Below are 13477 nucleotides of genomic sequence, written 5' to 3'. Positions count from 1 at the left end.
CCTGAATGAAATGCTAGGTTCCCCCCTAAGAAGGACCAGCAACCCCATCCAGAAGCTGCACAGCTTGCAGTGCGCTAGAGGGGGAGGGGCCCCAGGGGGTTGGATCCCCGAAGAAGCCCCACTCACACCAGGGAGGGCGCTACAACGGGAAATCGGCCCGGGGACAGCGCACATAGAGCGGCAGCGCTCTAAAACAGCGCACCAAACCAGCTGTGAGAACAGCCTTTTGTTTTTGCTCAATAAAACAATCGAAAGTGAAAGAGAGAAATTCGACCCCGCTGCAATGCCGTCACTCCAACACCAAACGAGGAGAGATTCACCCGAAGAGCTTGACTCGTTATAATGTTAACACACGCTTGTAGAGAGTGATTTCAGGACGATCCATTCACCACTCGGCTCCGAAGCAAAAGGCTAATTTGATGCAAGCACCTGTGCCTCATTTATACCCAGCCAACACACCCATGTGGGGCCCAAAGGGGTTGCTCATGGGCTGATATCTGGGGCCCACCTGGGCTACCCAAGTGGGACCCAGCTAATTTTGTCCTCAGTTTCCATGGAGGCCCCACATGGGTTTGCCCAGAAGGGTTGATGGTGGGTATCTTGATGGGCTCATACCGGGCCCACATGGTTAACCCAGGTAGAACCCATTTGGGGCTTACATGGGTTTGCCCAGATGGGTTGAAGATGGGTCTCTTGATGGGCTCATACTAGGCCCATATGTGTAACTCAGGTAGCACCCATTTGGGGCCTACATGGGTCTGCCCATATGGGCTGATGACGGGACCCAGATAGGTGTAATGTTGGGCTCTTATGGGCCACAACGGGTATATATATGGGCTTGTACATTTTCTGTTTGGGTTACCTTATTTTACAGTAAACCCCGTAATACAAACATTACATGTAATCCACTAAACTACATTCAAATGTTAAAGGTATTCAATGAACTGAAACCAGTTTATGATTTACGTTATTAATCAAGGTTTATTAGGAACAATTCAAATATGAGTATTATAACATTTATAACTTTATAACACAAAAATATCAACAATAAAAAATGTATACATTAAAATGAAGCTCCTGACAAACTTAATTTGACATAAATTGCATATCTGAACACTCAAAAATAATGTATTTCACAAACAAAATGGAAAAAGAAAACAGTGCAGCTCCTCACTCCTCTGTCGTCGGCCTCCCAACGACCCTTTGAAAAGACAAATAAATTAAATCAACCATTGTTCCACTTTTTTTATTCCCCTTTTCACACTTAAAGCCTTTTGGTACCCCACATGAAGTTGGTCTAGATCAGAAGTTTGTAAATCTGTCCTGAAATACCCTCAGCACTGAACATACTGGCTGTGCAAAAAAGCATTTTGACCAACTTTTACCACTTTTGAAGTAATTTTGATGAGAAATTAGTATTGTAGAAAACACATGCTGTTACCAATGCTCTTTCTGTTTTGTTGTAGATCATTAAACCATTGTGCTGCCTCATAAGTCTGTCCGAAATCAGTTTTGTGAGGTACCTTACTATCTAAGCGCTGCCTGTTAAGTCGTTGGCTGATAGGTCGGAGAGGCAACGAGTCAGCTGCATAAGTTGTCAGATGCAGCCTTTGTATGTCTTCCTCATCTAATACATCTGATTCATCTTATCAGCTTATTATAGAAGACCTGAGATTATGCAAGATCTGAAGTGGGTATGCAGAGCTGACAGATTCCAGGACAAGTCACTGTAACAAGTTACGGTCGCTCTACACTGCGTGCAGATTTTCAGGCACGTTGATTTTCTGACCATATTTTTTTATCAGGCATTCCAAATCACATCAATCTTAATAGCTACTATTCTTTTTGTATTTAATCATTTATGAGTGATATATGATTGAAAAAAAAAAAGATCAGTAAAATCAACGTCCCTCATCTGCACTGTATGTAACAGCTCTCAAATGGTAAAACAATTTTGAATTTGTATTTATATGCACTATCATTCTTATCTTTTTATAGTTTTTATTACCATTTAAAACCAAGCAAGTCTTAAATTATTTACCCGTCTTGCTGTCCACCACGTGCCCTCACAGTGCGGTGTCCTCCCCTGTCCCTGGCACCGATTAGCCACTTTGACACTGCCTTTTCTGCGTCTCTTCTGGTAATAGAGTTTGTAAGCACATTTTTTTTCAAGCTTCCTGTAAAATATTTAAAGAGCATTAAAGTGAGATTCAATTCCAACAAAAAGGAGTTATCTGCACTTTGACATTTTTCAGGAAATAAAATAATGGTATCAGATATAATATCTGCTATACACAAATGGTTTCTGTGGATTTTTACAAAAGTGACAAGAGCAACATTTTTGCTCCAAAGGTTTATTATATACCAATCAAACACAGAAACAAGGGCACAGGGCAATATTTAAAGGGATGGTTTACCTAAAAACTAAATTTGTGTCATTATTTAATCATAAATAGTTATACATCAAGTTTTCAAGTTTTCTTGTAAACACAGTCGGTTATGTCTAAAGTAAATGTAAACAGTTGAGAAATTGGATTTCATTATTTTGGATAAAAGCATTATGTCTTATCTCTAAATTAAGAACTGGCACCTTGCAGAACTGTCCTGGTGCGGTCTGGAGTAACACCCGTTAAAGGAGTTGAAGGTGGAGGGGGCTGACATACCCATTTCAGGTTTTGCAGTTTCTGCTAATGAGCTCATGATTTGAATCAGGTGTGATAGATGAGGGAGACATACAAACTGTGCAGGGCTGGTGGTACTCAGGAGAAATTTGAGATTTATATTTGGGGGAAATATCCCTAATTTCTTACATAACCAATTACTTATTTCCTTTTTTTTCTACTGTTTTCAGTTCAATTAATTATTAGCTAATCAATGACAAACAATTTCATACCTCTTTGAGAAGTACTACATTCAGATTAATAATTAGAATGATGCATATAGCCTAATTAATTATTAAGTGAAGATCCGAACTATTACTATGACTCAAGTATTACCAAACCCTTCAGAAGCCAATGTAAATTATTTGGAACAGTATTCTTGAGTGTTAAAAAACGAGATGACGTCGGACGCTTTGCTGCTTAGAGGTGTTTTTTTTTTTTTTTTTGGTTCATGCGCTCATAGCGCTTCTTTATAAACGCATAAACAGCCCGCAAAACGCTCACTGCATGCTAACAGAAAACCATTTTAAAAAGGCGCCTCTCACGGCAAAAATAAATAAATAACGCTTCTATATTGGTAATCTTTTGTGCATTTGTTATTTAAATTAACACTAAATAAAAAAGGAAAAGAAGCACATAGGCAGGAACGCTTGTCTCATAATTACATTGGAAATATAAATAAGTCCTGCTTTCATTCTGGGAGTTTGATGTGCACACTTTACACAAACTAAGAAATTACTACCATTGAGGGATTTATATCGGAAAACAGTGGTAGCCTACAATTTCAATGCTGAAGTCTCCAAAATATTTGTAATAATTCACAGTTTGTATACTACTAATTATAAGAAAATAAGATTATTTATATAATAGGGTACAGTTATGCTTATCGTTTGGTCATGGCGCCGGAAAATGCCACGATTTAGCGAAGTCTAACTAAAATTTTAACTTAAAAAAATCTATGATTAACCTTATGCTTTGAAAACAATGTACTTTAATTAACATTTCAGTTTAGAAATTGTTTGTTCTTACCTTGAATCCACTGGCAGTCAGCAAGAAATCCTGTCTTTCAGCAAAGTGACAGAGGCTGTGACAATGTGCGCGCTTCGAAAGCCAAACCGGACGAGATACAGGGTTGCCAGGTCCACACAACAAAACCCCTCCAATTGCAAATAAAAAGTTGCGGAATCACGGCCAAAATGCGCCAAAACGCGGCGGATGGGAGATAGAAATATTGCTAGGGTAAAGCCAACTCAAACCTGTGGACTACAGGCAACAAACATTCCACAGCAATAATAGTGTAAAAGTAGCCAAATTTCAGACTTGGCAACACTGAACCAAGCGTCATTAAATGACCTATAGCAGGTGTGTGAAAACTGACAGCAGGTTTGTGAAGGGATTTTAAAAGGAGAAATGGAGGCAAAATAGTGTGTTTTTTTAATAGATTTTTTTATTCGCTTTTTATGAATTTTGAGCGGATTTTAACATGCTTCAAAGCCTGGAACATCAGGAGACCAGACAATGACCAGGTTTAAAGCCTAACCTATGGTTTAGTTAACATATTATTTCTTATGTTAAATGTAACCGTTACAATACATTTTCACATTTATATATTTACGTCCAAGACTTTATTGAAGTAGCCCAGCCTACTTCTTTTTTTTTTTTTTTTTTTTTTTTTGATTATTCAAATGCGTTGTACTTTTTATGACATGGCATCGACTGATTCAGTCCAGCAAACATGAAGACAGTGGACACAACTCGGATGATGTCCCTCTGGCTGAGCCAGGGTCTCTATTGTGCAGCCCATCCCGGACCAGCATGGTCTCCCACTCAGCTCAATGAAAGTGTAGCCTACATACAAATGTTGTCTTCTGTTTTATCTGTTAATTTAAATTTGTGTTCTTTCTGATGTTAAACCTAAATTATACTGTATAAATAGTTGTAAAAAGTAGCCTACTTTATGTAATGTATAGACCAAAGTATTTTAATTTACACATTTTAATTTGACCGGAAAATATATGTATAGAAGAATTAGTTTAATGTACAAATTAGAAATTGCATTAACAAATAAACAATGTACAGAACAACCACTTCTCTTTTATTATTTTTTTCACAAAAATAAAACACAGCAACACATTTCAAGTTACATATCAAAAATAAACAATGTATAGTATGACTCTGGTTAGTTTACAAATAGCTTGCTTTACAAAAATAACTAATGTAGGCTATAGAACTTTAACTATAGAATTTAACTTAGGCCTACAAATTACAATGGACAACAATGACTTGTTACATTAATCTACAAATAACTTGCATTTCAAAAAAAAAAAAAAAAAGAAAATGTATAGACTTATGTTTACAAAATAATATATAGAAAAAATGTTCTGTGGTTCCCGGCCACGAGTGCACATTTAGAGAGAACATTCAGCCTTTGGAGGAGACTTTCGGTAATAGGCCATCGTGACATTCATTCATGGTTGAAAATTAGGTAAAATTGCAATTGTGTTGGAATTTTTAGATTTTTATTAGATTGAAGTCACATTGTGTTAAAGTGTGAAAATAAAATAATTATTTCAAGGTTGCATATTTGTGTGCTATCTACCCATGTAATCAACCTTTGGAATTGACTGTGTTTGCACTTGTCTTTTTGGTAAAAATTAATTAGCTGTGTAGCCCATTTTCAACCCATGTACTCATTTCCCATTGGTGAACCAACTAGGTCCCACATGTGGAGCCCAGCTGGGTTTGCCCATGTGGGACCTACTTAGTTCACCCAAGTGGGCCCCAGATAAGATGCCCATTTTGAGCCCATGCCCACTCTGTACCCCTGTAACCCATGTTTAACCCATGTGGGCCCCACATACACGTGTTGGCTGGGTACCCGCTCTGCGTGGCATGGGCAGCTGGTGCAATCATTGCATGCCAATGTGCATTGGCTCATTTAGTTACACTCGAAGTAGATTGGCTCTCGCTAGCGAGATTCCTATTCGTCGGTACTCCGACGTGGCGTCGAGAGTGACCGACTGAATGGGAACCAGGTGTTTAGCTGGCTAAAACATGCTTTGGTGGACGCACGATGATTTAATATTTATTGCAAGCCATTTGGCCAATTAGTCTCTTCAACATTTATGCAAAATCCCGGAGCCAAACCTGAGAATGAAGTCCAGAAGAGTCCACAGCATTCCTTGTCACGTCATTTGCGGTTGTAACTCATGGGTGGGGGTTATGCTAATTATGAATGAGTATGCACGCACATCCTATTTACGCAAGTTTGGAATGCATTAATATACACACGTTTAACAAACGAATCCGTGGTATACGAAGCATTTGTGAATCTGGAGGAGAGCTTTCGTAAAGGTCCGTTTTATGTGCAAATTACTCATATATTTACGAAGGTTTCATGAATGAGGCCCAATAACTTTATTTATCGTGCACTTTTGACTTTACAACTCTGCAGAAAAGTTTACATTCACAAACATCTATATTACAAACTGCATGAAAGGGAATATATATATATATATATATATATATATATATATATATATATATATATATATATATATATATATGGGGCACTTAAAATGACTTTTAGGAAAATTCTATATTTAGTGTATGGTTGCTTCGTCAACTACAGTATGGGAATGTGTGTCCCTGCGAAGAAATTAAACTCTCTTTCAAAAACAAAGAACACATACCTACATAGGGAACTTCTTTATTTAATTTGCCACATGCTACTGGTCTAAAACTGTGTTTGTCACCCTTTGGCTGCCAAAACAGCCCTGACCCGTCGAGGCATGGACTCCACTAGACTCCTAAAGGTATGCTGTGGTGCATTATCCTGCTGAAAGAGGCAACAGCCACCAGGGAATACCGTTTCCAATAGGTGGTATGTGTCAAAGTAACATCCACAAGAATGGCAGGAACCAAGGTTTCCCAGTAGAACATTGCCCAAAGCATTACACTGTCTCCATAGACTTGCCTTCTTCCCATAGAGCATCGTGGGGACATGTGTTCCCCACTGTTAGTGCTTTCGGCAGTGGACAGGGGTCAGCATGGGCACCCTGACTGATCTGCGGCTATGCAGCCCCATATGCAACAAACTGCGATGCACTGTGTATTCTGACACCTTTCTTTCAGAACCAGCATTAACTTCTTGAGCTGTTTGAGCTACAGTACCTCGTCTGTTTGATTGGACCAAATGGACCAGCCTGTGCTCCCCACGTGAATCAATGAGCCTTGGCCGCCCATGACCACCGGTTCAACACTGTTCCTTCCTTGGACTACTTGTGATAGATACTGACCACTGCAGACCATGAACACCCCACAAGAGCTGCAGTTTTGGAGATGCTCTGACCCAGTTGTCTAGGCCAGGGGTTTTCAAACTTTATGATGACAAGGACCCCCAAATATGATGAACCTTTATGAGGGACCCCCTTCCTAAAATCCATCTATTTTAATCTAAGAAAAAACATTTAAACTGTTAGATAAATAGTAAGTGTAACATTTATAAATACAACATATTGTTTCCCAACTTAAATTGGCTATACTTAATATTGGATGTATAAACCTGAAGAACATTTTCAAATAAAACTTCACAATAAATGTATGCAAGCAGTTTACGTTCTTGCCTTAGAACCCCAGTGAGCGAGATATGGGGCGATAGACCGATGCGATGCAAACATATTCAATTCTGGAAAGTATTTATACAACAAGATATGAGAGAAACATTTAGAAATTAAATTGTTACAGACTTTATCCATTATTGATTTGTCTTTTTATTCTCTGAAATTTTCTGGGGACCCCTTAGAAGTTTCTGGAGGACCCCTGGGGGTCCCCGGACCCCAGTTTGAAAACCCCTGGTCTAGGCTGCACAATTTGGCCCTTGTCAAACTTGTTTAAATCCTTATGCTTGCCCATTTTTCCTGCTTCTAACTTTGAGGACAAAATGTTCACTTGCTGCCATGTTAACAGGTGCCATGATTAAGAGAAAATCAGTGTTATTCACTTCACCTGTCAGTGAATAATGTCATAATGTTATGCCTTATCGTTGTGTGTAACATGCATCACCTTTTAGGATATGTGGAGTTGGTGCTTCTTTCTGGTGAATGTTATCGATCTGGTATAGTGGGAAATCAACATCCAGTGTGCTGGCGCTTAACCCCGTGCCCTCTGATCCATGCCGCCTGAACAGCGACCCTCGTAATTACAAGGCTGCTATCTGAACAGTGAGTCACCGCGTTCACACCTCTCCTCTGCATCACTTTCTAATGAACAGTTCCTCTCTGTTGCGATATCTGCCTTAGCTCTACTGGTAAGCACCAGGGCCTACAATGAAATATTCATGCCCTGCATTTCTTTCAGGCAAACGGGTATCCACACAGATGCTTATAATTATACCGCAGACAGGCACTGAGCTCGTCATTGTCAACACAGAAGCACAAAGCAAGAGATTATAGTTAGGTCTGCACCGGATGATCTCCAATCTTTTCAGTGCCAGCTCGGTGTCACAGAGGGGGCGAGGAATACATGCACATGCCATATGATGCCATTAATATATGCAGGCTCTTCAAATGCAGATGCAAGCAAGAAATGTTAAAGGTTAGCTTGATCATTCTGAGGGCTCTCTGCTACAGAAATACATTCATTTCATCCAGAGGAAAGAATGTCTGTGTACCGGTTTTTAAACATTAGCATGCCTTAAATACAGAACATGTTTTTGCATTTGTGCTGCTTTTATCCAGAGCTGTTTACATTGCATTCAAGAAGTGTGTTAGTTGTCCTGTATATTTATGTCATGTTTTCCCAAACGGGGAAATCAATCAGACGTCAGAGAACAGTGAGCATGCGGATAAGGAAGCCCTGAGCGGCTATAGATAATATTATGTATATTATGTATAATATTAATATTAGTCTTATGCCGTTATCACAATTTTATATTTTCTCATGATCTGATCTCTTGATAACAAAAGTTGTTTTGTAGTGATCATGACTTAATCTTCTCTAAGTTACACATCTGCACCAACAGGTGGCAGTATAAAACCAACTAAAGCCCCTTTCACACTGCGATTCCGGCAAATACACGGATAATGCGACCCGGCATTTGTTCCCGGGACGCTAGATTTGGTCCATTCTCACTGCCAGCGAAATACCGTAATATGTGCGCTTTCACACACAACCCGTAACGGTCCCGGGTCGAGTTGACACGTGACATCCTGATGTGACGTATAATGGCGAGCGATCTCAGCTTCAGCGCAGATAGTAAGGAGCTCCGTGGTCTCGACTTGTGTCCAGACTCCAGTTTGGCACATTTCTGCTTGTTTAATTTTAGTTTCTTTTGTATACGAACACTCTCTGTGTTTAAAACACAGACTAGTTCTTCTGGCATAGGAGTTGCACAATAACTACGTAGGCATACACGTTGCGGCATTAGTTTCGGCTTTTGTTCACACAGCGCTCGTCCCGGGTCGAATACCGCAATATTACTAGGTTCCCGACCCGGGTCGAATTCGGAAATCAATCCCGGGACGTGGTTGCTTTCACACAGAAGGCGACCCGGCAATGTTCCGGGAATATTGCGGATCCGAAGTGCAGTGTGAAAGGGGCTTAACTGATGGGGTGCGGAATAGCCTATCCTGTGTTATATGTGTTATATTGGTCCTGATTGAACGCGTTGAAGACCTTTCGTGATCGCTATAATTTTACCGTACTGTGTGCATTAAGTAATTAAATTTAACTAATGTTAAATGCTAATGTGATTAGTTTGCTTTAGCAATAGTGTCCGTGCGATATTAAACTTACTGTTTAACTCATTGTGATGTAATTCTGTTTGCATCTTATTGTGCATCTTTAAGATGTCATTTTAATCAGCAGACTAAATAACTTTTAGTTTGCCACATTGTGGCACTCACTTTATATAGCCTATTGATAAGAAATGGGATTTATAGCCTATGTAAAGATGTGTAGCAGTAAACCACACACACACACAGACACTCTTCTCAAAAAGCATGGATTAAACGTTTGTTTGTTTTTCAAAATATGGAGTACTGCACCTCTTTTTAATGGAAGAGCATGGCTAGAATAGGATACTATAATAACCAACAAATTATGTAATGCAATGTAATTTTTAGGGCTGGGCAAGTTAACGCATTATTATCGCGTTAACACATTAATTAACGCCGACAACTATTTTATCGCGCATTAACGTAGTTATTTTTTATTATATTGAAAGGCCGTTGCTCACTGCCTCTGAATACACATACAGACAAACCATTGGTTACAGGAGAATACAGGGCTGTCTGTAGCCTAAGCCAAGGGCTTGACATTCTTTTTCTGGGACAAATGGGACAAATAAAATATAAAAATAACCAGAAACGCGAGAATGATTCCGATTTTTGTTGTTGTTGTTTTTATTATATTCAATATAACAGCAATTGATGAGTGTATCTCTGCCTCTGGTACGTTAACAAGTCGCATTGAGGCTCACACTGCCTGTCGTTCTGTGAGACATGGAGAAATCAAAATAGTTGAGCAGCAATATAAACTCACAGAAGAAACATACTGGGGTAAAACTGAGTTTTTGTAGTTGTTGATATTTATGATTTATGATATTGTTAATAACACAAGTCGACTTTGCAATCGTGAATTGTGTAGCATGAATGGTGTAGCCTAGTTCCATAAACAAGTAGCCTAATTAATATTAAGTTACTTACATTTTAGATCCAAACAAACTTTTTTTGTTCCATTTCACCCTTGATTTCACCAACGAAAATAGTTCCAAAAAAAAGCAACACGGTGTTTTGTTACTAAATGATTCAGCATTTTGAAAGAATCATTTGAATAAACGACTCAATGACTGAGTTATGAAGATGATCACTTGCTGCCCCGAATTGGCGGTTATAAAAGTATGTATTTTAAAAGTATGATTGCATGTTTTATTTAGAACATCAATCTTATAGCATTATTTATTGTAGCTGTATTTTTTGCAGTTTAAATTATTTAATTTGATTGGTAACAGCCTATAGTGTTTTTACTATTATAACTGAATTATTAATCAAATGTAAGAATTTAACATGAAAGATGATGCATACATTTAATAAGATTTTTAAAAAATGGCCTTTATAAAATTAAATAACGCCCTGGGGTGAATATCACAAATATGTAGATATAAGTCGGCCTGTGTTAAAGCTGACAGAATAGTGATGAGAATATTACTACAGAATCAAGCAAGCCAAGCCTGAGCAAGCCAAGCCAAAGGCGACAGTGGCACGGAACCAAAACTCCATCAGGGCATGATGGAGAAAAATAAACCTTGGGAGAAACCAGGCTCAGTCGGGGTGCCAGTTCTCCTCTGACCTATTAACACACCGTGTCTGATTATTATTCTGGCATCCTTACAGGTCAGAAATCATATTAGATTGGAATATTCCAAATTTCAGGGTATCATGCAAAAGACGGGTTTATTTCATAGACAGTAAAAGAAATGGACAGAGCTATCCCACTTCAACGGCGGAAAGTGAGGTCAGTAAGGAGCACTACCTTCCTGATGGCTGAGCGAACTGCGCCGGCTCAGACTGAGCTTGACGACGTAGATGTGACGTGAGCCTCCTGTCTGACAGCTGTAGGTCTTCTAGTAGTTGTGGAAAGTGAAATCTGAATCATGTGGTTTAAATATTTTCTCCCGTTGCTTTTGGCTCATTATCGGCTTCTCCCCATTCTTCTCCCTTGACTTTATCAGACTTTATGTCTCCACGTCCCCCCGACTGCCTCATAGACAGTAAAAGATTGTTTTTGAGTGTCTCTTCGGGTCTATACGGTAATTTCTCGGTTATGACGCAATCGTTAGCCTATTTTTACAAAAACAGCTTCTGCGGGGTGATAGTGTAAGATACAAGGTAACGGAGCCTTTTATGCATTGTCGTGTTTCTTTAGAAATAAACAATGGACAAATGGAGTCTTTAAACGCCTCAGATGTAAAGTTATTCACTGTCAAAGTGACTCAAAAATGAATGAGTCAATGGGATGCTAACAGCAGGTGATGGCTTGGTTAGCAATGGCCGCCCCTATGGGTGGAACGCTTTTCGAGTGCTAGATTACCCCCTTGGTTTATTTAGGATGGTGCGTCGATTACACGAGTATGAATACTTGAAAGATCAGTTATTGCGCGGAGACAGGTTTTTTGAGCATGACGTGCCAGTGAGGCAAATTCAGAGGAGACGCCAATTGACATGGTCTCAGCAGACACTCCAGGATGTGTTGGCGTTCAGGCGCAGGTCCACCATGTATTGTATGGTGTTATGTGCTTGATCAAACAAATATCATATGGATCATACTTAACAATAACAAATTACTTTTTTATTACACTGCCCTGTGTCTTGCTCTTTTAAAATAAGTGTGCAATGTCGTGGAATGTATACGCCAAAACGTCTCAGGTTACGTATGTAACCCTAGTTCCCTGAGGGAACGAGACGCTGCGTCGAAACGCTGTGAGAACGCCTCTGCGTTAATGCGTCGTGAAGCGCCTGTAGAACCATTCCATCGGAAAAAAGATCGATCGTCGGCGTGATGACGTCATCGACCGGAAGCTATAAAACGTCCGTGAAAACAAACAGGAACTAACTTCTGATAAAGCCTGAAGTAAGTGATCACGGACACGCCGGGAGTATGGCAGAGCGACGCAGCGTCTCGTTCCCTCAGGGAACTAGGGTTACATACGTAACCTGAGACGTTCCCTTTCGGGGAACTCGAGCTGCGTCGAAACGCTGTGAGAACGCTTATACCCACATCGCCATAGGACCAAGTGTCTCGTATGTGTGAAGCCGAAGCGCACACGGTTACGAGAGTACCTGTGCCCCTACTGTAGATGCCAGGTCTAGTTCGTAGAACCTGACGAAGGTAGAAGGAGACGACCATCCGGCCGCGTTGCAGATATCGTGGAGGGAAGCCCCCGACAAGAGTGCTTTAGAAGCAGCCATACCCCTGGTTGAGTGTGCCCGGACAGCCAGTGGAGATGGCTGCCCGGTAGCTTCATAAGCAAGTGAGATGGCCTCGACCACCCACTTGCTCATCCTCTGCTTGGATACTGGGGCCCCCTTCTTAGGGGGTCCAAAGCAAACAAACAATTGTTCAGATTTCCTCCACAGGGCAGCTCTGTGGACATAAGTATCCAGTGCCCTCACAGGACACAGCAGATTTAACCTTTCCTGGTCTGACGTCATAAACGGAGGAGGACAGAAGGCTTGTAGAGTGATGGGGCCCCGTGGGCTCGTAGGAACCTTGGGGACATAACCCGGCCTGGGATGCAGAAATGCTTTCACCATCCCTGGCGCAAACTCTAGACATGAGGGCCCCACTGACAGGGACTGAATATCTCCTATCCTTTTAAGAGATGAAATGGCCAAAAGGAAGATGGTTTTTAAGGTGAGGAACTTATCCGAAACCTCCTCCAGAGGTTCGAACGGAGGTCCGGACAAGCCCCTCAAAACAATGGCCAAGTCCCATGCTGGGACCCTCGAGTGCATAACTGGCCTCAACCTTAATGTGCCACGAAGGAAGCGTGTAATTAGAGGGTGTCTTCCCAAAGACACTCCACTGCAAGGGACGTGGAAGGCACCCAAGGCCGCCACGTACACCTTAAGTGTGGAGGGGGTCAACCCTGCAGAGAACCTCTCCTGCAGGAACTCCAGCACTGTACCAACCGGGCAGTTAACTGGGTCCCACTGGCGTTCTCTGCACCATGCTGAGAAAAGTCTCCATTTCAAAGCGTACAGCTTCCTTGTGGACGGAGCTCTGGAGTGTAGGATGGTCTCTACGACCTCGGCCGA

At 40.7% G+C, this 13477-nt stretch overlaps 1 long non-coding RNA gene across 1 annotated transcript; it reads right to left on the bottom strand.

Moving 5' to 3' along the window:
• Positions 1–1026: 1026 nt before the first annotated feature.
• LOC137055061 (uncharacterized) lies at positions 1027–4070 on the bottom strand. Its single transcript, XR_010899974.1, has 3 exons — positions 3690–4070; positions 2042–2177; positions 1027–1201 (listed from the first exon to the last, which is right to left on the bottom strand). It is a non-coding gene; the product is annotated as an uncharacterized lncRNA (long non-coding RNA).
• Positions 4071–13477: the final 9407 nt, after the last annotated feature.

The sequence above is a fragment of the Pseudorasbora parva genome, chromosome 2 (genome assembly GCF_024679245.1).
Source record: "Pseudorasbora parva isolate DD20220531a chromosome 2, ASM2467924v1, whole genome shotgun sequence".
Taxonomy (NCBI): domain Eukaryota; kingdom Metazoa; phylum Chordata; class Actinopteri; order Cypriniformes; family Gobionidae; genus Pseudorasbora; species Pseudorasbora parva.
Note: the sequence above shows the minus strand (reverse complement) of the source record. Positions and strands in the feature narration are given on the sequence as shown.